Genomic DNA, 24,797 nt, shown 5'->3' with positions numbered 1-24,797 from the left:
ACATTGAGAGAGGTAGCCTACAGCTTGGTTACAGCATGGTTTTAACAAGACTCTTTATAGAGGAGAGGGAGGTGGGGTCTCTGACACTGAATGTCCAGTCGTCACTATTGGCACAAGGAAAGTGTCCAATGATGTGCAAAAGGCTGCCGGAGGAAGGCTACGGTTAAGAGGGGTGGGAGGTTTGAGGTGGGGTTCAGAGATGGGGAAGGGGAAGATCCTGCTGGGAATTTTACCCTGAGAGAAGCAAGGTATGAGAGAAGCAAGACAGGCAGGTAGAGAGAAAGAGGCATGGGTGGGGGAGGGGGAATGAAACAAATGGAGGCTTCTCTGACTCAAAAGCTGGGAGGTTGGAGCAGATGCAAAATGAGGAACGTGTATGTCCCAAGATTAGAACAAAGTTCTAATGGTTAGAAGTAAGGGAGGAAAAATGTCAAATACACAGTAGCATGAAATAACATGGGCAGGCACGGTAGTGTAGCGGTTAGCGTAACGCTATTACAGTGACCCGAGTTCAATTCCGGCCACTGTCTGTAAGGAGCTTGTACGTTCTCCCCGTGTCTGTGTGGGTTTCCTCCGGGTGCTCCGGTTTCCTCCCTCACAGACACCGCTTTGGAAGGTTTCCAAAGACGTACTGGTTGGGAAGTTGTGGCACGCTATGTTGGCGCCAGAAAGTGTGGCGACACTTGCGGGCTGCCCCCAGAGCACTCTACACAAAAGATGCATTTCACTGTGTGTTTCAATGTACATGTGACTAATAAAGGTATCTTATCTTATCTTATGACAGGCGGTTGAGATAAATGGATGCAATGCAAATCAAAGACATGCTAATACTGGATAGCCTCAGGGTAACTTTCCACAGTCGCTCCTTGCTCCCTATTTCACTCATTTGATTGGCACAGAACACAATACTTTGCCTTCCCAATCACATTGAGCCTCATCCTTTATCATGTTCATTTTGACGGAGACAGAATCACAAGAGGATTTGAAGATTCCAATCTGCAGATTAAAACAGAAAACCCAAAGACATTTCTCGCTACCGCACACACAGAGGAGTTTAGCAAAGCTGTACTCCTTAGCTGAAGTTTACCTCACAGAGTTTTGAGCTACTTGGCATTACATCATGGAAAGATTTGCTGCAATGTTGTGTTAGCCACCAGACATCACAACTGCTGGAAGGAATTGGAGACACAAGAGGCTGCAAGATGCTGGAATCTGGAGCAGCACACGATCTGCTGGAGGAAATCTGTGCGGCAAGCAGTCTCTGCGAGAGGGGAAGGATTGTCAGCATTTGGGTCAAAACCTGATGCAGGGCTTCAACCCAAAATGTTGACAGTTCTTTCCTCCACACACACTGCTTGGCCCACTGAGTTCCTCCAGCAGATTGTTTGTTGCTGGAAGGGATTGTTGGTTTGAACAATTCCTGTATTAGCTGGGTTGAGGGAGATGAGCTACAGTGGGAGATTGGAGAAGGATGGTGCAAAAAAGGGTGTGTGAGGTACCTGACTGGATTAGTCAGGGTAAGTAGGGAGAAGCTGTCCCCATTAGCAGATTGTTCATGGGTCAGGAAGGACAGATTTAAAATTTTTGGGCAAACAATTCAAGGAGAACGTGAGAATCTTCTTCTTACACCAAGCTGTTCCAGTTGTGTGTTAGGGGATGGTGGAAACTTGCATCAGTTGCATCTTTCAGAGGGAATTGAAAGGCACTTGAGAGAGTAAAATTTGCAGGCCTCTGGGAGAAAAACAGAAGAGCAGAGTTGATGGGGTTTCTCCATCAGGAGCTGGCAAGTCCTAACAGGCTGAATAACCTCATTCTATGCCTGTAAGAATTGTTTGCCTCAATGAAATTCTTCTTCAGCAGTCTCACAGAGTCAAGATCGACTAGTTATCATTACATTTCTGTTGGTTCTGAGGTGACTAATGAGCAGATCACAGAGCCAGTGACTCTGCTGTTGGCGGATGGGTGTGTTTGGGGTCGTCGTACCACTCACGTTCAGCATCCATCTGCTCCTGACTGAGAGACTCGGTGCCTCTAAGTGGTCTAGGGCCAGAGATTGCTTGGAGTCAGTGAAGATGTTACATTTTTTTCAAAGAAGCTTTGAGGACATGCTGGAAGTCACTTGCTAAAATGGACAACTGCTGAGAGTCGTGAACGTAGCCCAGTCCATCACGCAAACCAGCCTCCCCTCCACTGACTCTGTCGACACTTCCCGCTGCCTGGGGAAAGCTAGTTAACATAACCAAGGACCCCTCCCACCTCAGTCATTCTCTCTTCTCCCCTCTCCCATCAGGCAGAAGATACAAAAGCTTGAGAGCACATACAACAGGCTCAAGGACAGCTTCTATCTCGCTGTTATCAGACACTTGAATGGACCTCTCATTTGCTAAAACATGCACCCTTGAACTTCCGATCTACCTCGTCGTGGCCCTTACATTTTATTTGTCTACCTGCACTACACTTTCTCTGTAACTGTAACACTATATTCTGCATTCTGTTTTCTTTTTACTACCTTGACATAATTATGTGTGGCATGATATAATATGGATGGCACACAAAACAAAAGCTTTTCACTGTATCTCAGTGCACGTGGCAACAATAAACCAATACCAATGACATGTTCCACTCTTCCCTGATGTAAATTTGTGCCAATGACACTTTTCCCTCACACTTTAGTGCTTCTACAGCTCCAGAGACGTTGGACCCTTTGAATCAACAACCGTCCTTCCAATGGGCAAAAATTCTCAAAGGAGGAGCTTGGATTTGAACTGGAAACCTCTTAATCTCAGTCAGATTGTCTACCATTCAGCTACTGACTGACCCCTTCATCCCACATAAGAGATTTTAGTGGATAAGGCTGACATTTTCATTGGGTAGCAGTACTGAAGTGACCCAAACCTCCTCGGTTCCTCTCCACACCCGAACCAAATGCAAGGAGGCAAAACCAGGCTTCAGCCCACAATCAGAGTTTGTTCTTGGTGAAACCACAGCCATACAACAGACCAAACACACCAACATACCATCACATAAACCTTTCAATCAAACTGCATTATAATCCAACCTACTGTTATTCATGTCAACACTCTGCGTATATTGACAATAAAGTGAGTTATGTCTCAGCGACCTTGTCCGAGACAAGTGACTGACTAGATCCGTGCAATGCAACTACTGGCCACATGGATGTAGGGAAGGAAACACTTGCAGGGCTGTGGACAAATTGGGGGATGGGGAATAATGAGTTAACCCTTTCAAAGAATTGGCATGGGCAAAACTGTGCAAGATAACAAATGGCAAAATCCAATGAAACTACCTAAGTATAAACATACAGTATAGGCAACATCCCTCTCCTGTGTGTATTACTGAACAACTACTGCTATTCTGCAGCTAGATAAAACACCAACAAGATCAAAGGAAACCTTCAACTCTGTTTCTCTTATTGTTTTATCAACAAGAACAAAAAAGATTACATTTTGCAAGTATACATGTGAAATATTGAATACTGAGGTCTAATGTTGAGTGAAAAAACACTATGATGCTGGAGGAACTCAGCAGGCCAGGCAGCATCCGTGGAGAAAAGCCTGAGTTCCTCCAGCATCATAGTGTTTTTCATATAGATTCCAGCATCTGCAGTCCTTTGTTTCTCTAATGTTGAATAGTTCTCTAATAGTTGTCGAATGTTCTCTAATGTCGTTTGCAGACTTATTTTACTAAACAGATATTTTGTCCTTATCTGGACCCGCAGTTGGCCGTATGTGACCGGCGACTAAAATGTCAGATAACACCACATTAAAACCAGATTTGCATCCTTAATTTGGCAAGTTGTTTAAGTTCCTCCCTAATCAACTTGTGACAGAAGGACTCTACCTTCACATATGGCATCAGACATAATTCGGATCAAGTCAAGCATCCTATAAAGTGGCTACAGGCCAAGTGCTGGAATCTGGGATTAGTACAGAAGGGTGTCTACTGGTCAGCATGTGTTTGGTGGGCCGAATGGCCTGTTTCCGCGCTGTATGACTCCATGACTCTTCATGCACTCGGAAGAAATATACAGCGTCATCTGACAAACGTGTTCCGGGGAGCAGCTTAAGTCCATTTTCAATTCCTGACGTGGCTAATATTTATCCTAAAACAAACTAATTATGTTGACAAAATTAGTGTGGCTCTCAAGTGCAGTCATTTGTGCAAATTAATGGCGGTGTGTAGATAAGAACAGGATCTTGCACTGTACATCTGCTTTTCCTTTGTTGCTAGAGAATTTCACCCTGAGTCAGAGGTCTGTGGATTCAGTTCTCACTCCAGAGACTACAAAGCTGGCCTGCTATTCTGGCGCAGTACTGACAGGATGCCTTATTGTTTTAGGTGCACCTTTCAAGTCAGATTGAATGAACCAAAGCCCTGTCTAATCTCCCAGGCAGTGGGACACCATGGCACTATTTTTTTCACTATCTTACATAATTTAGCACAGAAACAGGGCCTTCGGCCCAACTAGTTCATGCCAACCAAGATGCCCATCCAAGCTAGCCCCATTTGCCAGCATTTGGCCCATAACCTTCTAAATCTTTCCTATCCATGTACCTGTCCAACTGTCTTTCAAAAGTTGTTATTGTAACTGCCTCAACCACTTCCTCTGGCAGCTCATTCCACATACATACCACCCTCTGTGTAAAAAAGTTGCCCCTCAAGTTCCTATTAAATCTCTCCCCTCTCACCTTAAACCTATGATCTCTAGTTCTTGATTCCCCAACCCTGGGAAAAAGACTGAGTGCATTCACCCTGTCAATGCCCCTCATGAATGTATGCACTTCTCAGTCTCCTACGTTCCAAGGAATAAAGTCCCAGCCTGTCCATCCTCTCCCTGTACCTCAGTCCCTCAAGTCCTGCCAACATCCTTGTAAATCTTTTCTGCACTCTTTCCAGTAATAACAACTTTCCTATAGCAGGGTGGCCAAAACTGAACACAATACTCTAGGTAGTTATGTATAGTTCTCCATGTAATTATGTATATTTAATGTATAATTTATGATCTGTGTGTTGTCTGTACTTACGTGCCTGTGATGCTGCTGCAAGTTTTTCATTGTACCTGTACCTCACCGTACCTGTGCACATGACAATAAGCTCGACTCAACTCTCAACGGATAGTGACTCCATTGCAATGCCAAGATTTTTTGGTTTAACCAGCATCTACAACAACAGATGGTCAGGTGATAGGCACATCGCTGCAAGTAGGTGCTTGCTGAGCTGCTGAGTTTCCTATATTTCACCGTCCACTTCATTGACTATGAACAGCTTTGAGCAGGGGATGTTAGTGTTTCCTTTCTCTTCTATACAATTCTGGCAGACAGAGCACACAGGGCTATCATAAAGAGAATACTCTCTTGTCCTACATGTTCTTTGAGCAAAGTATCCAATGCTTTAGAGCAATAAGGTAAGATGTGGAGACACAAGGCACTGCAAATGCTGGAATCCGGAGCAACAAACAGTCTGCTGGAGGAACAGACTGCCCCTCGTGATCTTATATACCCCTATCAGGTCACCCCTCAACCTCCTACACTCCAGGGAATAAAGGCCTAGTCTATGCAACCTCTCTCCTTGTAAGTCAGGCCCCCAAGTCCAGGCAACGTCCTGGTAAGTCTTTTCTGCATTCTTTCTAGTTTAATAACATCTTTCCTATAACAGGGTGACCAAAAGCGTACACAATACTCCAAGTGCTGCCTCACCAACATCTTACATAACTACAACATAACTTCCCAACATACTCAGTGCCCCGAGTGATGAAGGCAGTGTGCCAAACACTTTCTTCACCACCGTATCTACTTGTGACTCCAGCGAACTGAGAAACCATTGTTGTGACAGACAGTTCTTATTAAAGATATTTTTTACATAGTCCAAAGTCAAATTCAAATTCATTGCCATATGCACAAGTACACGTGTGCACAGGTGCAATGAAAAACTTACTTGCAGCAGCATCACAGGCACAGAGCATCGGATAAGCAGCATTCACAAGAAAAACATAAATTAAACATTAATTCTTCACAATTTTTACAAGAAAGAACACAATTACAAGAACACAATTAGAACGAAAAAAAAAACAAAGTCTATTTTAGTGCAAAGTGATCGAAGTAGTCACATTGTTGCCAAACTGTACTGATTAGGGTTGTGCCGGTTGGTTCAAGAATCAAATGGTTGAAGGGAAGTAGCTGTTCCTGAACCTGGTGGTGTGGGACTTCAGGCTTCTGTACCTCCTGCCCGATGGTAGCTACGAGAAGATGGCATGGCCCGGATGGCATAGTAAATAGGGAGCCATGTGGGAGGGAAGGGTTAGATAGATCTTAGAGCAGGATAAAATGTCGGCACAACAATGTGGGCCGAAGGGCCTGTACTGTGCTGTAGTGTTCTATGTTCTAAGACAAAGGGGAAAGACCTTAATAAGCATAGTCCATTGCAAACCAAAGGAATGTTAGCTCATAATCCAATATCACTACCATTTAATAACAATATCAAGAAGTTTTCCCTTGTTCCAGTGCCTCTGGTGATCCAGATATTCCAACCCTGTATCCATAACATCATTCACTATAAATTGACATCTTTTTCACTTATTCATTTTCTAGGATGGTGGCTATCGCTGCAAAGCCAGCATTTAAGATAAAATAAGATATCTTTATTAGTCACATGTACATCGAAACATACAGTGAAATGCATCTTTTTGCGTAGTGTTCTGGGGGCAGCCCGCAAGTGTCACCACGCTTCCAGTGCCAACACAGCATGCCCACAACTTCCTAACCCGTATGTCTTTGGAATGTGGGAGGAAATCGGAGCACCCGGAGGAAACTCACTCAGACATGGGGAGAATGTACAAACTCCTTACAGACAGTGGCCGGATTTGAAGCTGGGTCACTGGCGCTGTAATAGTGTTACACAACATCCATCGCTGAAGACTTCCGATCATTCTGCTTGTTCAATAAGGACATTGCTAGTAACCGTGAGCTGGTCAGTAACAAGTCAGATTTTAGAAACAATAAGCAGGAAAGAAATTGACAGGAACTTGAAGAGGTAAATTGGTTGGCAAAGATCTGCCATTTGGAGTGCAATGTGAGAAAATGTGAAACTGGCACTTTGATAGGAAAAGTAAAAAAGATCTGAATGGTGAGAGATTGCAGAGTTCTGAGACGCAGAAGGGGTGGAATGTCTGAGTGTGTGATTCACAAAAGGCTAGTACGCAGGTACTGGAAGTAATTTAGAAAACTATCTGAACATTGCTTATTGCTAGGGGAATTGAATGCAAAAGTGGAAAGATTATGCTTAAGTTATACAGGGCACTGGTAAGACTACATCAGGAGTACTGTGTACAGTATTGGTCTCCTTATCTAAGGAAGGATGTTAACAAGTTGGAGGCAGTTCAGAGAAGGTTTACTAGACCAATATGTGCAATGGTTGAGGTATCTTTTGTAGAAAGGTTGCATAGGCTAAGATTATATCCGAGTTCATATGAGTGAGAGGTAACTTGACTGAAATATGTAAGATCTTGCGGATCCTTGATAGGATGGATGTGGAGAGGACGTTTTCTCTTGGAGAACCTAGAACTAGGGGGTCACTATTTAAACATAAGGGAAATAAGGGGTTGCCCAAGTAAGACGGAGATGATGTAATTTATTTCTCTCAGATAGCAGTGAGCCTTTGTCACTCTCTTCCTCAAAGGATGGTGGAGGCAGAGTTTTTGAATATTTTTAAGGCAAAGATTGATGGGTTTTTGATTCTAGATTCTTAACAAACAAGGAAATGAAAGGTTATTGTGTATAACTTATAGAAAGGTTACCTAACCCTAACTTTTTTTTACAATAGCCAGAGCCAGTGACCTGGAACAGGCTGCCCACATGCCCACATGGGGGGGGGGGGGGGTGAAGTAGAGCTGAACAATGATTTTGAAAGGAAAGGCACTTAAGGAAAATTGAATTGTTGGGCCTCAGGGATAGAACAAGAAATGGGACTCGTTGGATTACTCTCCAGAGTTAGCATGGACAAGATGGGCTAAATGGCCTCCTCCTGCGCTAAAATAATTCTAGGTGACAGTCAAAGAATTGATGTAAAATGTTAGGAAGGGGGCACCTGGATTTGAACCAGAGACCTCTTGATCTGCAGTCAAATGCTCTACCACTGAGCTATACCCCCTACTGACTATAGTTAGAACTACACATCCAGAGTGGAAAATCCAAGAATAATCAAGAGTTCAGACTAGGTCTATGGAAACAATTGACTAAGTATCCTGGGTGTGAAAACTCATCTCCGCTGTAGCACTTGAGACATTTCTTCAATGTTCCATTACACAAAAGAGCAGGAGTAGGCACCCTTTTTGAAAATGAAGCAAATATTCCAATCAAACATCAGCCTAATTATCCGAACGTGTAAGTCAGTGGTGAAGCATTTGACTGCAGGTCAGTGTGTCCTCTTAATGTGTTAGATGATAGAGTTATCTACCTCTCTCACTTCAGTTAGTATAATCAAAAAGTTTTCCCAAAACTAGAAGCCCTGGATGAACCAGGAGATTCGCAGTCTGCTGAGGGCTAGATCTGTTGCGTTCAAGACCAGCGATCCAGAACCCTCCAAGAAGTCCAGGTGCGACCTATGGAAGGCCATCATGAGAGTGAAAAGGCAATTCCAATTGAAGCTAGAGACACAATCAGATGCACGACAGATGTGGCGGGGTTTGCATCCCGTTACTTCCTATAAGGCGAAACCTAACAGCATATGATGCTTCACTCCCCAATGAGCTCAACACCTCTTATGCACGCTTTGAAAGGGAGAATAACACTACAGCAAATCCCCACAGCATCCGATGACCCTGTGATCTCTGTCTCAGAGGCCGATGTCCGAACACCAAGAGGGTGAACCCTCCCAAGGCCTCGGGCCCTGATGGTGTACCTGGTCGGGTACTGAAAACCTGTGCTGACCAACTGGCTGGAGTGCTCAAGGACATCTTCAACCTCTCACTGCTGTGGTGTGAGGTTCCCACCTGCTTCAAAAGGGCAGCAATCATTCCAGTGCCCAAGAAGAGCAGGGTAAGCTATCGCCCGCTTCAATTCACCTACCACCACAACAGGTCTACAGCAGACTCAATCTCACTGGCTCTCCACTTGGCTTTGCGGCACCGAGACAACCACAAGACATACGTCAGGCTGCTGCTTATCGATTACAGCTCGGCGTTCAACACCATCATCCCCTCAGTACTAATCAACAGGTTTCAAAACCTGGGCCTCTGTATCTCCCTCTGCAACTGGATCCTTGACTTCCTTATCGGGAGACCACAGTCAGTTTGGATTGACAATAATGTCTCCTCCTCACTGACGATCAACACAGGTGCACCTCAAGGATGCGTGCTTAGCCCACTGCTCTACTCTCTCTACACTCATGACTGTGTGGCTAAGCACAGCTCAAACACCATCTATAAATTTGCCGACGACACCACTGTTGTTGGTAGAATCTCAGATGGCGATAAGGATCAAAACAAATCTTAGCACAACGCTACTGGATTGTTGCAAAAACCCACCTGGTTCACTGGTGCCTTTCAGGGAAGTAAACCTGCTGCCCTTTCCTGGTCTGCCCTGTGTATGACACCAGATCCAATATTCCCTTTCACTTGTTCTTTCCTCCCACCACCTTCTCAGCAACTTAAAATTATCTTTTATTTCATCTCTCTTTCCCAGTTCTAATGAAGGGTTTCAGACCTGAAAAGTTAACTCTGTTTCTCTTTCCATAGATGCATCCCGACCAGCTGAGAGTTTCCCCATTTTCAGTTTTGACTCCAAGAATGTGGTTGACTCTGAACTGCAAATAGGGATGGACAATAAATGCCAGCAATGCGCTATGCCCCCTAGTTCTTGATTCCCCAACCCTGGGAAAAAGGCTGAGTGCCTTCACCCTGTCTATACACCTCAGGATTTTACAAGATCACCCCTCATTCTCCTGAGCTCCAATGAGAAAAGTCCGAACCTGCTCAACCTCTCTACATAACTCAGTAATCACAGCAGTTGCCAACACTTGTCTGGAGTATTTCTAGGTACTTTTTGCAACACTCAGCAAACTCTTCATTTCTTATACAGAGTTGAAGGGATCTTTGCTGGGTGCTGATTTAGTACGGGGGCAAACATTTTTCAATTTAAATACCTCTTGAGGATTCTGAAGGCACGTGGGTCGGTAGTTTAATTGGCCACTGTAAATTGCTCCTAGTGTGTTGGTGAGTGGTAGAATCGGTGGGGGGGGGGGGGGGGGGAAGAGAAGAGTTGAGAGGAATGTGGGGAAATAAAAGTGGAATTAGCATAAATGGGGGCATGATTTTCAGCATGAACTCAGTGGGCTGAAGGGCCTGTATCCATGATTTATGAACCTAATTAAGAGCAAGAGGAGGCATCAAGTTCATGGTTGATCATTGACCTCAGCACCGTTTTCCTGCGCTATCCCCATAGCCCTGATCCCATTAATAGCCAGAAATCTTTCAATCTCTGTTTAAGTTCTAAGGAGAGACTGGATAGGCTAAAACTTATCTCCCTGGAGTGTAAGAGGATGAGGGGTGACCTTATAGAGGTTTATAAAATCATGAGGGGCATGGATAAGGTGGATGGTCACAGCCTTTTCCCCAGGGTAGGGGAGTCCAAAACTAGGGGGCATTAAGGTGAGAGGGTAAAGATTTAAAATGGACCTGAGGGGCAACCTTCTCTCACAAGCTGCCAGAGGAAGTGGTAGAGGCGGGTACAATTATGGCAGTTGAAAGATGCTTAGACAGGTGCATGAATAGGAAAGGTTTCAGAATCAGAATCAGGTTTATTATCACTGACATATGTCGTGAAATTTGTTGCTTTGCGGCAGCAGTACAGTACAGGATATAAAGACAAAAATTACGCTCAGTTACAAAAATAAGTAAATAGTGCAAAAGAGGAATAAGGAGCTAGTGTTCATGGGTTCAAGGACCATTCAAAAATCTGATGGGGGAGGGGAAAAAGCTGTTCCTGAAACGTTGAGTGTGGGTCTTCAGGCTCCTGTACCTCCTCCCCAATGGTAGTAACGTGAAGAGAACACGTCCTGGGTGGTGAGGGTCCTTAATGATGGATGCTGCCTTCTTGAGGCACTACCTCTTGAAGATGTCCTCGATGGTGGGGAGGGCTGTGCCTTTGATGGAGCTGGCTGAGTTTACAACCTTCTGCAGCCTCTTTCGATCCTGTGCATTGGAGCCTCCGTACCAGGCGGTGATGCAACCAGTCAGAATGCTCTCCACAGTACATCCGTAGAAATTTGCAAGAGACTTCAGTGACATACCAAATCTCCTCAAACTCCTAGTGAAGTAGAGCCACTGGTGTGCCTTCTTCATGATTGCATCAATGTGTTGGGCCCAAGGTAGGTCCTCTGAGATGTTGTCGCCCAGAAACTTGAAACCATAGATGTTCCATGAGCTTTCAGCTGCTGCACTCACTCCCTGGGGGGTCTGGAGTCCCAAGTCTGTCAGTTTAGAGGGATGTGGGCCAAATATAAGCAAATGGGACTAGCTCAGGCAAGTAACTTGGTCGGTATTGACGAGTTGGGCCAAAAGGCCTGTTTCCCATGCTGTACAACTTCAGTGAACAACTGAGTTTCTACAACTGTCCGGGATAGAGAATTCTAAAGATTGACCTAATTTCTCCTAACCTCAGTGCTAGATGGCTGGCTCCTTATTCTGAAACTGTGACCCGTGGTCGAGACTCCCCAGCCAGATTAATAACTCCACTTTGACACAGCAGCCACGTTACAGACGTGTGGTTTGGATCCCTGCAGAGTGCTCAGAGCAGCACCTTGTGTCTGGTCAAAGCAGTTCTTTGGAAGCAGTTGGCAAGAGGCAAGCAAACAGTAATTCCCATTAAACTGCGTAATCCTCTGGAATTGAATCAGGTTTGTGGGCTCAAGTGCTTTGGATTGTTAATTATTAAGAGGTGGGAATAGGTTAAACACTAGTTGCAAATGAGGACTGCACTTGCTGATGGAAGCAAGAAGGTGCAAATGCTTCTTATCCTGTTTAAGGTATCTTTATTAGTCACATGCACATCAAAACACCCAGTGAAATGCATCTTTTTGTGTAGAGTGTTCTGGGGGCAGCCCGCAAGTGTCGCCACTCTTCCAGCACCAACATAGCATGCCCACAACTTCCTAACCCGTATGTTTTTGGAATGTGGGAGGAAATCAGAGCACCTGGAGGAAACCCACGCAGACACGGGGAGAACATACAAACTCCTTACAAGCAGTGGCCGGAATTGAACCCAGGTCGCTGGCACTGTAAAAGCGTTACGCTAACCACTATACTACCGTGCATGCTGAAGAAGCAACCATAATAAGAATAAAGAATATTTCTTATTTGAGAAATCGGATCAATTTGCACACATTTTTCGTGCACAAATCATGCATAAAGTTAGTTTTCCCAGGGTTGGTTGCGGAAGTGAAAGCTTCTTGGTGGAAGCGGATTTAATTTAGTATGTTGTCCTATACACCAGGGTGCAATGAAATTCCTTGCTCGTGCGAAGCTCACAGAGTAAACAGTGTACATGCTAATAATAAACACAACAATAAATACAGCGATGAGCCTAAAACAACAAAATGATGCAAAGAAATTGGTTTAAAAGATAGCAGGGTAATCAGCCTGGGTTCCCTGTGCAAGTCGTCTAAGTTTGACTGCCTAGCATCAGTGAAAGAACAGATAGAGTCACAGAGTTACACAGTTGTAGAGCACGGAAACAAATCATTCAGTCCAACTGGTCCATGCCAACCAAGGTGCCCACCTCAGCTGGTCCCGTTTGCCCTTGTTTGGCCCATATCTCTCGAAACCTTTCCTGTCCATCTACCTGTCCAAGTGCCTTTTAAGTAGTGTATCTGCCTCAACCACTTCATTTGGCAGCTCATTCCATACACGGACCACCCTCTGGGTGACAGAGTTGTCCCTCAGGTTCCTATTAAATCTTTCCCCTCTCACCTTAAACATATACTTTCTCGTTCTTGATTCCCCAACCCTGGGGAAAAAAAGTGCATTCACCTTATCTCTACCCCTCATGATTTATACATCTCTATAAGATCACCCCTCATTCTCCTACACTCCAATGAATAAAATCATAGCCAGTTCAACCTCTCTTTATAACTCAATCCCTTGAGTCCTCGTAAATCTTTTCTGCACTCTTTCCAGCTTAATGGTATCTTTCCTATAGCAGGGTGACCAAAACTGAACACATTATTCCAAATGATGTCACGCAGAGCACATTTCCTACACTGCCACTTTGGATATGGTCTCTCACCTTCACCATTCACACAGAAAAATGCAGGGTTCAGAATGAGACAGCAAAGTCACATCTGGCATTAATGTCTAGCTATCAGCATCTCTCAGTCTCATTCTTCAAAGGTCAGCCTGATGGAAATAGTTTATCATGGGTCCCTTCATTGACTGGGTTCTCTTTGCATGTTCTGGACCTCATGCTGTTAACTCTGGCCCCTCGATCAGCCCACATCTCACAGAGACTTGGGCCACTCACACTTTGGGAGTCCATCAAGAAAATAGAGTTCTGATGAAAGGTCATTGGCCAGAAAGAGCAACTCTGCTTCTCTCTCCACAGATGCTGCCTGACCCACTGAGTTTCTTCAACCTGCTCCGTTTTCACTTTCAGAGCAGGAGTTGGCTATATGACCCTTGAGCCTGTTCTATCTTTCAATAAGATCATAGCTGCTCTGATTGTGGACCTTCTAAACTTTTCCTATCCATGTACCTGTCCAACTGTCTTTCAAAGTTTGTCATTGTGCCCTCCTCAACCACATCCTCTGGCAGCTCATTCCACATACGTATCACCCTTTGTGTAAAAAAGTTGCCCCTCAAGTTCCTATTAAATCTTTCCCCCCTTACCTTAAACCTATAGTTCTTGATTCCCAAACTCTGGGAAAAAGACTGTGCATTCACCCTATCTATGCCCCTCATGATTTTATACACCTCTATAGGATCATCTTTCAGTCTCCTATGCTCCAAGGAATAAAGTCCAAGCCTGTCCAACCTCCTTCTCCCAATAACTCAGTCCCTGTAGTCCTGGCAACATCCTTGTAAATCTTTCCAGTTTAATAACATCTTTCTTATAGCAGGGTGACACAATACTCTAAGTGCAGCCTCACCAGCATCCGGTACAACTACACCATGACCTCCCAACTTTTCTACTCAATGCCCTGACTGATGAAGGTCAGCGTGCCAGAAGCCTTCTTCACCACCTGTGGCTCCACTTTCACTGTGCGACGATAAGATTAGTGATGCATTTTTGACAAATACAATGGTTTGGGTAGATGTGGAGTTGATGTATCCATTGGCTGGGGGGGTCTAGGACAAGGGTTCACAGTCTCAAGATGGGTTCCTCCAGCAGTTTGTTCTTTGCTGCAGATCCCAGCATCTGCAGTCTCTTGTGTCTCTGAACTTCTGGATGCCTGCTACTTTAATTCGCCATCCTCCACTCACTCTGAATTATCTGGCTATGCCCTCTACATTGTTACAACAAGGCACAGAGCAAGTTTGAAGAACAACACCTCATCTTCCCTCTGGGCATGTTGCAGCCTTCTGGACTCAATATTGAATTCTCCATCTGAAGGGCAATGCAGTTTATCCTTCTCTTCTGATCTTTCTTTGAATTCCCGCAATATTTTCTCCAAGTATTTAGCCAGGTCACTTTTGAAGTCTTCCATTTTATTCATCTCCCACACCCTAATAGGCAGCACCATCCCAATTCTAAACGCCCATTGCATTACAACATTACCAGATGACAGAAGGAGCGATCCAGATGGAATGAGAGTTCTGAAAATGGGAGAAAAGTCGAGTTTATTGTCATCTGCACAAGTCCACGTGTGCACAGGTGCAGTGAAAAACTTACGTGCAGTAGCATCACAGGCACAGAGCATCAGATACACAACATTCACAAGAAACACATAAATTAAACATAAATTATACAAGCAAAAACACAATTAGATCAAAAAACACAAAGTCCATTGCAGTGCAAAGTGCTCAAAGTGGTCATAGTGTTGCTATACTGAGGTAGTGATTAGGGTTGTGCAGGTTGGTTCAAGAACTGAATGGTTGAAGGGATGTAGCTGTTCTTGAACCTGGTTTTGTGGGACTTCAGGCTTCTGTACCTCCTGCCCGATGATAACTGCAAGAAGATGGCATGGCCTGGATGGTGGGGATCTTTGATGATGTTGCCTTGTTCAGGCAGCACCTCATGTAGATACTACCGATGGTGGGGAGGGATGTGCCCGTGATGTACTGGGCAGAGTCCACTACTCTCTGCAGCTTCTTGTGCATTCAAATTGCCGTACCAGACCATGATGCAACCAGTCAGGATACTTTCAACAGTATGTCTGTGGAAGTTTATTAGAGTGTTCGGATGCAGAACCTCCTTAACCCTCTGAGAAAATAAATCCAAATGTATTGAATGATCATCAACCTCTGCACGTCTTTCCTGATCCGATGAGTGTTTCCATCTTTCATTTCCCAGCAGCTTACACTATCATGGCGTCCCACAAGGTGGTGACACACTCAAAAGCCTTGATGAACAGATTGAAATAAGAGCAAATGTTGGCCATTCAGCCCCTTGTGTTTGCCATAGCATCCAAATTGATAAAGAATATACTGATCTTTATCTACCTCAGCAACATTTACCTCATTATGACCTTGCACCTTATTGTCTACCTGCAGTGCACTTTCTCTGTAGCTGCGACACTTTACTCTGCATTCTGTATGTTTTACCTTGTGCTACCTCAATGCACTGTGTAATGAATTGATTTGTATGAATGGTATGCAAGACAAGTTTTTCACTGTACCATCAGTACATGTGACAATAATAAACCAATTCCAATTCTTCTGCACTAACGGCACATACCTCATTTCCCTTAATATCCAAAAACCTATTGACCTTTAAACTTAATATGCACAGTAACCAAGAAAACAGGATCAGGAGTGAGTACTTGGCCCCTCAGACCTGCTCCACCATTCAATATGATCATGGCTGATCTATGCTGGCTTCAACTCCTCTTCTGTGCCAGTTCCCCGTAACCCTCAATTCCTTGATCTTTCAAAAGTTTATCTACCTCTTCAAATAGCTCCAATGATCTAGCCTCCAGAACACTCTGGGGCAGAGAGTTCCAGAGATTCATCATCCTCTGAGAGAAGAAATTCCTACGCACCTCAGTTTTAAATGACCAGCCGCTAATCTTGCAACCATGTCCCCTTGTTTGAGACTCTCCCACCATTAGAACAATCCGAATTTCTATCCTGTCTTACCCCCTCAGGACCTTTTCTGTTTCAATAAGATCACCTCACCTTTAAAAAATACAGATCTATCTTCTTTCTCCTCTCTTCCCAGGAATTAGTCGAGCGACTTACTTTCGGACTGCCTCCAATGCTGATATATCCTTCCTTAAATAAAGGGACAAAATCTGTACACAGCTTTGTGGAGACTCAGCAGCTGAGCTTCCACCGTTCTCTCAGGTAGAGAATTCCAAAGATTCACCAACCTGCGCGTAGAGAAATTTCTCCTCCCTGTCGTGACTGGCTGACTCCTCATCTTGAGTCTGTGAGCTCTCGTTCTAGACACACCAGTTAGGGGTTACATCAACTCCACATCTACCCAATCCATTGTATTTGTAGAAAATGTATCACCAGTCTTACCAACTGTTAAGGAAAAGCCTGGCTTCAGTATAAGCAAGGACCGGTGAAGGTGCATTTTAAAGCTAACAGTTACACGATGATGTTGGAGGAGCTCAGTAGGCCGGGCAGCATCCGTGGAGAAAAACAGGCAGCCAACGTTTCGGGTCAGGACCCTTCTTCAGGACCGAAGATAGGAAAAGAGGAAGCCCAATATATGGGAGGGAAAAGCAGAGCAGTGATAGGTGGACAAAATAGGGGAGGCGGGGTGGGCACAAGGTGGTGATAGGTAGATGCAGGTAAGAGATAGCGATGGGCAGGTGCGGGGGAGGAGGGGAGAGAAGATCCACCTTTTGGCTGGAATTGTGAAGATTAAGATCTTTATTAGTCATGTGTACATCTAAACACAGTGAAGTGCATCTTTTGCGTGGAATGTTCTGAGGGCACCCTGCAAGTGTCGTCACAGTTCTGGCGCCAACATAGCACAGCCACAACTTCCTAACCCGTACGCCTTTGGAATATGGGAGGACACTGGAGCACCCGGAGGAAATCCACGCAGTTACCGGGAGAATGTACAGACTCCTTAGAGACAGCGGCCGGAATTGAACTCGGGTCACTGGTGCTGTAATAGCGTTATGCTAACCGCTACACTACTGTGGTGCCCAAATAGAGGGGAGGAGAGGGCAGGGGTTGTGTGGCAAGTGTTTCTACTGCACCTGAAGCTTGCATCATGGCCAGTTGGCACATGGGGGTATAGCTCAGTGGTAGAGCATTTGACTGCAGATCAAACTGTCCCTGGTTCAAATCCAGGTGCCCCCTCAATTTGATTCATCACTTGTATGCAAGGGTTCCCAATTAAATTTTCCTTCTGAAGGCATTTCACGTTACTGGTCATGGTCACTACTGAACAAATGCTTGACTTAATGTAATGATCTGGAGTCAGTGAAGAGCAAGTTCTCACAACACGCAACGAGGAAAAGGCAGATTCAGTGATATTATGTTAGTTGGAAAGACCTGAAGAAACGGTGCAAAGAAAAAGTTTCTGAAATCATCCCAGAGATGAGGGTAAGTTGGAAAAGCTGAGATTGTTCCCTTTAATTTATTCATTCATTTTTTAGCATCAAGGTGTGACTAGCATGACTGGCTTTTATTATTAATCCCCAATTGCCCTCGAGAAGGTGATGGTGAGCTGCCTTCTTAAACCACTGCAGTTGTTCTAATGAAGGCTCTCACAGTGTCATTGGTAGGGAGAACTAGATTTAACCTTGGTGATGTTGAACAACAAATTATATTGAAAGAAATTCAACACAGAAGTTCTGACGAAAGGTCATCGATCTGAAAAATTAACTTTCTCTCTCCACAGATGCTGCCTGACCTGCTAAGTATTTCTCACTTCTTTCAGATGAACAGAAAGTGTTCCTTGTTGTTGGAGGGTCAAGAACCACAGGAAATAGAATGAAGGTGGATGTCAAATGAACCAAAAGTGAGAGGAAAAATCTCAATGAACAGTTAGAGTTTGGAATGCACAACCAAGGGGAGAAAAGGGAACATGTACTAAAAGGGGACTTGATATGTACTTGAATGGAAAAAGAACTGAACGTCTGTGAGAAGGGATACCACATAGATTACTCACACAGGGGCCCAATAATCTTCTTTGTTTGGTAACAATTCTGAGTAAGTTAAAAGACTGGTATTGGTAAGAGAAGGGTCAGGGCGGGGTTTGGAAGGGTGATCAGGATGAAATTTAGCTGCTGAAGATCAGGGAGAGAGGGGTGGCAGGGTGGTTAGGGAGTCAGGATATAAAGACAATGATCTGATAGGAATATCGGTTGAGACACTGGATTGTTAAATTGGTGGTTAAGAATGGTTCTGGGCAAGGGCTGAAGGCGGAGAGATCACTATCTAGTCTCTGAGAGAAATGTTAGTGTGGAGCTTACAGAAACATCAGCATGTGAAGGTATTGGGTGCTCTGCTGGAGTATTTTGCTGCAGATCGAGGGGTTATTGATTCAAAGCCAGCTGTTCCCAAAACAACAATTATTGGATTAATAGAGAAACTGGCTGGTCAAGTACCCCAAGTTAAAATGCTGCTGGTATTGTTTTTATCCTGCATTGCAGCTACAAATGGCCAACAGTCTAGGGGGTATAGCTCAGTGGTAGAGCATTTGACTGCAGATCAAGAGGTCCCCAGTTCAAGTCTGGGTGCCCCCTTGTCAATCTTTATGTTATCCAGATTTTCCTCCCTCCCCAATCTGTGATTATAATAACTAGTAATAGTTTGCATGCACAATCTAGTTCCATATTAAGACTTCTTAAAGCAGTTCAGCTAAAATCTGTCTAAAATTTTGACATCACCTGTTTTACTTTTCTCTGTTCTGCCTTTCAGATTCGTCTGATATTCTTGTTCCATTCTGAAGTAACCTATATAACGATGTGCCTTGGGTGATAGTTCTGTGGTAAACCCAGTGACTTGCAGATCAACAGGCCAAAAGCTTGAGAAAGTACAAAAAGCAAAACAAATCCTATCTGGCTAATTACAGCCCAATTGGTCTACATTCAATCATCAGCAAAATGATGGAGGTTCTCACCAACATTACACCTATTCACTAATAACCTGCTTACCAAAGAACATTTTAGGTTTTATCATGATCGCTCAGCCTTAGACCTTATCACAGCCTTGCCCCAGGCAAGTTCCAGAGGTGAGGCAAGAGAGACTGTCCTTGAGATCAAGACAATGCTTGACTGGGCATGGCACCAGGGAGCCCTGGTAAAATGAAGGCACTGAACATCAAGGAGAAAACACTACAATGGCTGAAGTCCCTCCTCACATAAAGAGAGATGGTTGTGATTGCTGGAGCTAACATCCCAGCTACTGCATATCTACTGAAATTCCTCACAGCCCGTATGAATTAGGATCAGGAGTAAATCAGTTGGCCCCTCAAACCTGCTCCAACAATTAAACAGATCGCGATTAAAACCTCAACTCTAGATTACCATCTACACATGCTAACCATTCATCCCCTTGCTTATCAACCTCCACCTTAAAAATAATCAAAGACTCTGCTTCCATTGCCCTTTGAGGAAGAGGGTCCCAAAAACTCATGACACACAGAGAGATATTCTGCCTCATCTGTGTTTCAGGGGCAAGTGCCCCCTTATTATAAAACAGTGAGCCCGAGCTTTAGATTCTCCTACATGTGGAGACATCCTCTCCGCATCCATCCTAAGACACTTCAGGACCTTAGTCAGCAAAAGAAAATTTTTAAATTGCAGATCTAATAAGCAGAAATAAAAACAGCAAGTGCTGGAAACACTCAGCAGTTCAGTCAGCATCCATGGAAAGAGAGACAATGTTAACTTTGATGGACCAGTACTGGGGGATGGGTTTGGAAGGATGATCAGGGTGAAAGGTGGCTGCCAAGGATCAGTGAGAGGGGACAGGCGGGGCATTTAGAGGGTGTCTTGACAGGACAATCAGCTGATGGGAGGACATTGGTTCTGTGTGGTTGGAGGTGACTTTGGGTGAGGGTTGCAGACAGGGAGATTGCAATCCAGTCTTTGAGAGAAAAGTTGGTTGTAGAGCACAAGGAGAACATTAGCATGTAAAGGAATTGGACACTCTGCTGTAGATTGGTTCCAGCGATTGTTGATTCAAATCCAGCTGCTCCCCAAATGACAATTACTGGATTACTAGAGACATTGGCTGACCAACTAAACAAATTAAAATGCTACCAGTTCTGGTGCCTTTAGCCTGCACCATTGCTAATAATGGCCATTAGGTGGTCACATATTATCTATGAGCAATAGCTCAATAGTAGAGCATTTGATTGTAGTTCAAGAGATGCCTGGTTCAAATCTGGGTACCTGCTCACCAGTCTTTAAAGTATTCACATTGATTCTGTGATAATAGCCAGAAATAATTAATACTTTTCCACAATGTAGTCTCTTCTAAAGCAATTTTGTGAGTATTTGTCTAATATTTTCTTGAATTGAGATCACCAAAGAACATAAGAAATATGAGCAGGAGTAGATCGTTCAGAATCATTCCAGTAGTGAGAGACTTTAGTTTCATGAACTGGGTGGAGAAGCTTTTCTTGTTGCCTTTTAGTTATATATTCATTTTTTTCAGGATCTGGACATCAGTGAAAAGGCCAGCATTTATCATTCACTCCTAATTGCCTTTGAGAAGGTAGTGGTGAGCCACTTTCTTGAACTGCTGCAGTCCTTCTGGAGGAACTCAGCAGGCCAGGCAGCATCCGTGGAGAACAGCAGGCGGTCAATGTTTCCGGACAGGACCTCCATCGTGTTTTTCATCCAGGTTCAGGAACAACTACTTTCCTGAAACCGTCAGATTCTTGAACCAACCTGCACAACCCTAACCCTACCTCAGCAACGGAACACTACGGACCACCTCGTGCACTGCCATGGACTTGTCTTTGATTGTATCTTTGTTTTTTTTTGCACTAAAGTCACATTCTTTTGTGTTTGCACTGTATGGTATAATTTTATATATAATTTATGTGTAATTTATATTCTGTGTGTTGTCTGTACCTACGTGCCTGTGATGCTGCTGCAAGTTTTCATTGTACCTGTACCTCACCGAACTTGAGCTTTTGACAATGAACTCGACATGACATGACTTAATTGTGGAGGAAACCTAAATTGCTTCTGCTCCATCTTAAGTTAATCAAGCTTTCACCTTCCCATGTGGGGGTATAGCTCAGTGGTAGAGCATTTGACTGCAGATCAAGAGGTCTCTGGTTCAAGTCCGGATACCCCCTCAATTTGCATTATACTTCACAAATAAATGTCCCTGCTAGAAGCCTCCCCCACAATCTGAAAGGGGGTAGCCAGTATATTGCATTCAGGTCAATTTAAGATCCTGAGGGGATTTTGATAGGGTGGACATTTCCCTTTGTGGAAGAATCTAGAACTAGGGGTCACATGTAGCGGTTAGCATAATGCTTTCTGGTGACCATAATTAGTCGTAGATCCTGAACATGAAACATTAACCATTTCCCTCTCCACAGATGCAGCCTGACCTGCTAAGTTTTTCCAGCATTTTCTTCTGTTATAGTAATTATAAGTTGGACCGGACCCAGCAGAACCTTTGCTATTCATCAAGATCAGAGGTCCCTCTGCTCCTTGTCCTCCCCAGGGCCCTACTGTTCATTGTGTGTCCCCAAGCCTGGTCAGCACCACCAAACTGCATCACCTCACATTTTTCAGGATTAAATTCCTCCCGCTCTGCCCAACTGATCGATACTGTTCTATGGCCAAAGACTACCAACCAACGTTCATGTCGTCGATGAACTTACTACTGATACCACCTATACTTGCATCCAGATAATTAAAGCATGCGACAAACACCACCAATCTCTATGGTACACCATCAGTCACAGGCTTTGGACAAACAAACCTCCACCACCACCCTCTGCCTCCGTCACCAAGTCAATTTTGGACTGAGTTAGCAAAATTGTGCTGAATCCCATGAGAATTTTGAAGCAATGTCAAAAGCCTTTCTAAAATCCATGTGAACAACATCAATTACACTACGCTCATTGACATATTTTTTAACTTCTTCAAAAAATTCAATCAAATTAGTGAGACAGGAATTCCCCTTAACAAAACCATGTTTCTATCCTTGGTTAACCTTTGCCTCTCCAAGTTCATTAATCCGTTTCCTAGTTTTTTCCCCAACAATCTCCATACCCCTGTTGTTAGATTCACTGGCCCGTGACCCTGTTGCCCTCCTTGGTTAAGGCTACCACACTGGCTGTGCTCCAGTTATCTAGCACCTCTTCTGTAACCAGAGAAGATTTGAAAGTTTCTGTCAGAGTCCCAGCAGGATTGGCACAGTAGTATCGCGGTTAGCGTAACGCTATTACAGTGCCAGCAACCCGGGTTCAATTCCGGCCACTGTCTGTAAGGAGTTTGTACATTCTCCCCATGTCTGCTTGGGTTTCCTCCGGGTGCTCCGGTTTCCTCCCACATTCCAAAGACGTACGAGTTAGGAGCTGTGGGCATGCTATGTTGGCGCTCGAAGTGTGGCGACACATGCGGGCTGCCCGCAGCACAAAGTCAGTAATGCAAAAAGACACATTTCACTGAGCATTTCGATGTACATGTGAGTAATAAAAAAATATCTTAAATATCTTAATCTCCTCCCTTGCATTAATAGCTACCTGCTGAACGTCTCATCAAACTCTGGGAATTCATCCAGCTTTTGGCACAATAGCTCAGTGGAAAAGTATTTGACTTTAAATTAGGTGCTTTCCCAATTTAAATCTGTTGGTCCACTCACTAATCTTTAAATTGTGGATCTTAAGTAAATCTACCTGCAATTACCCTGTTGCTGATCTGTCATTATGATAATCAGTAATAATTAAACAACTTGATGGGAGATTCAAGTCTTTTCTAAAAGCAGTTCAGCTAATATTTGTCTAACTTTCTCCTGAACTGAGATCACCCATTTTACTTTTCTCTGCCCTGCTTTCAGCTTGGTCTCAATGTTTTCATTCAATCCTGAAGCACAAAACATTTCAAAATACATCTTAGGCTGCAGGTCTGTGAAAAACTGTTTGATACAGTGCAGTGAAGAAAAATGGGTAATGGTGAGGTCGAGCAAACAAACAAAGGGAAACATCTCCGGTTAGAGGTAGAATAGAGAAAAATGGTAAAAAGATGACATTAAAGGTTCTTTATCTGAATGTGTGTTGTATTTACAACGAGGTAGGTGAAGCATTACAAAGTATTATGGTATGATCTAATAGCAATTACAGAAACGTGGCTGCAAAGTGAATTAAGTATTCTAGGGTTCTTTTCTTTCAGTACAGACAGGTAAAATGAAAAGTAGACAGGGTAACACTGCTAATAATGAATGGAATAAACGTAGTAGAAAGGAACAACCTTAACTCAGGTGGTATCAGTAAGAACAGCACAGGAACAGACCCTTCAGCCCACCACATCTGTGCCGACCATGATGTCAATCTAACTAATCCCATCTGCCTGCACATGATGTGTATCCCTCTGTTCCTTGCCTGTTCATGTGTCTGTCTAAATGCCTCTTAAACATTGCTATTGTGTCTGCTTCAACTACCTCCCCTGGTTAATGTCAACAAATCCAAGGAACTAATCATTGACTTCAGAAAGGGGATAAAGTTTCGTTATATGCTGATGATTTACTACTTTTTATATCTAATATTGAAGCCTCGTTACCTCCTATGCTTTCTTTTCTATCTTGCTTTAGTTATTTTTCAGGATACAAGTTGAATTTACACAAGAGTGAACTTTTTCCTTTGAATAATCTGGTACATTTGATATTAACATTCCTTTTAAAACTGTAAGAAATCATTTTACCTATCTGGGGGTGTCAATTACTAAAAATTATAAACATTTATTTAAATAAAAATTTTTCACCTTACTGCATTATGTGAAAAGGGTTTTATCAAGTTGGTCACCCCTTTCTATATCATTGATTGGCCAAATTAATGCTATTAAAATGAATATTTTACCTAAATTTATATATCTATTTCAGGCTTTACCTGTTTTTATTCCTAAGTCTTTCTTTGACTCTCTTGATTCAATTATATCTTCCTACATATGGAATAATAAACATCTTAGACTAAGTAAAGTTCACCTTCAGAAGGATAAAAAGAACGGAGGTTTAGCCTTATCTAACTTTAGGTTTTATTACTGGGCAGTCAATATACGAAATCTTACGTTTTGGTTAAGTTACATTAATCAGGAGGCTTGTCCAGTATGGGTTTCTTCGGAAGCTAACTCTGTTAAAAAAAATTTCTATTATTTCTCTGCTTGGTTCTTCACTTCCTTTATCATTAAATAAACTAACAGATAATTTAGTAGTTAAACACGCTTTGAGGATTTGGTTACAATTTAGAAAATATTTTGGTTTAACTGAGTTTTTCTTTCTCTAATTATTTTTTTAAACCTTCTGTGACTGATGTAGTTTTTAAAGAGTGGGACAAATTAGGTATTACTTGTTTTCAGGATCTGTTTGTTGGAGGAAACCTTTCTTTGTATGAACAATTGTCTACCAAGTATAATTTACCCAAAACTAATTTTTTCTGATATTTACAGATTAGAGATTTTCTTCGATCTCAATTACA

The 24,797-nt window shown here is 43.4% G+C and overlaps 2 protein-coding genes and 4 non-coding genes across 6 annotated transcripts in view; 4 read left to right on the top strand and 2 right to left on the bottom strand.

The window, feature by feature from the left end:
* The window catches only part of LOC127582894 (ADP-ribosylation factor-like protein 5B), a 211,450-nt gene that overhangs the window by 56,947 nt on the left and 129,706 nt on the right, over positions 1–24,797 (top strand). The gene's annotated exons all lie outside the window — the stretch shown is intronic.
* LOC127582806 (dickkopf-related protein 3-like) overlaps positions 1–24,797 on the bottom strand; it is a 74,966-nt gene that overhangs the window by 25,121 nt on the left and 25,048 nt on the right. The gene's annotated exons all lie outside the window — the stretch shown is intronic.
* Positions 8,095–8,166, bottom strand: trnac-gca (transfer RNA cysteine (anticodon GCA)). Its single transcript has one exon. It is a non-coding gene; the product is annotated as a tRNA-Cys (tRNA).
* trnac-gca (transfer RNA cysteine (anticodon GCA)) lies at positions 17,417–17,488 on the top strand. Its single transcript has one exon. It is a non-coding gene; the product is annotated as a tRNA-Cys (tRNA).
* trnac-gca (transfer RNA cysteine (anticodon GCA)) lies at positions 18,808–18,879 on the top strand. The gene has a single exon. It is a non-coding gene; the product is annotated as a tRNA-Cys (tRNA).
* On the top strand, positions 21,378–21,449 carry trnac-gca (transfer RNA cysteine (anticodon GCA)). Its single transcript has one exon. It is a non-coding gene; the product is annotated as a tRNA-Cys (tRNA).

Source organism: Pristis pectinata, chromosome 25 (assembly GCF_009764475.1).
Source record: "Pristis pectinata isolate sPriPec2 chromosome 25, sPriPec2.1.pri, whole genome shotgun sequence".
NCBI classification, from domain to species: Eukaryota; Metazoa; Chordata; class Chondrichthyes; order Rhinopristiformes; family Pristidae; genus Pristis; species Pristis pectinata.
This window is presented reverse-complemented; position numbering and strand designations above follow the sequence as displayed.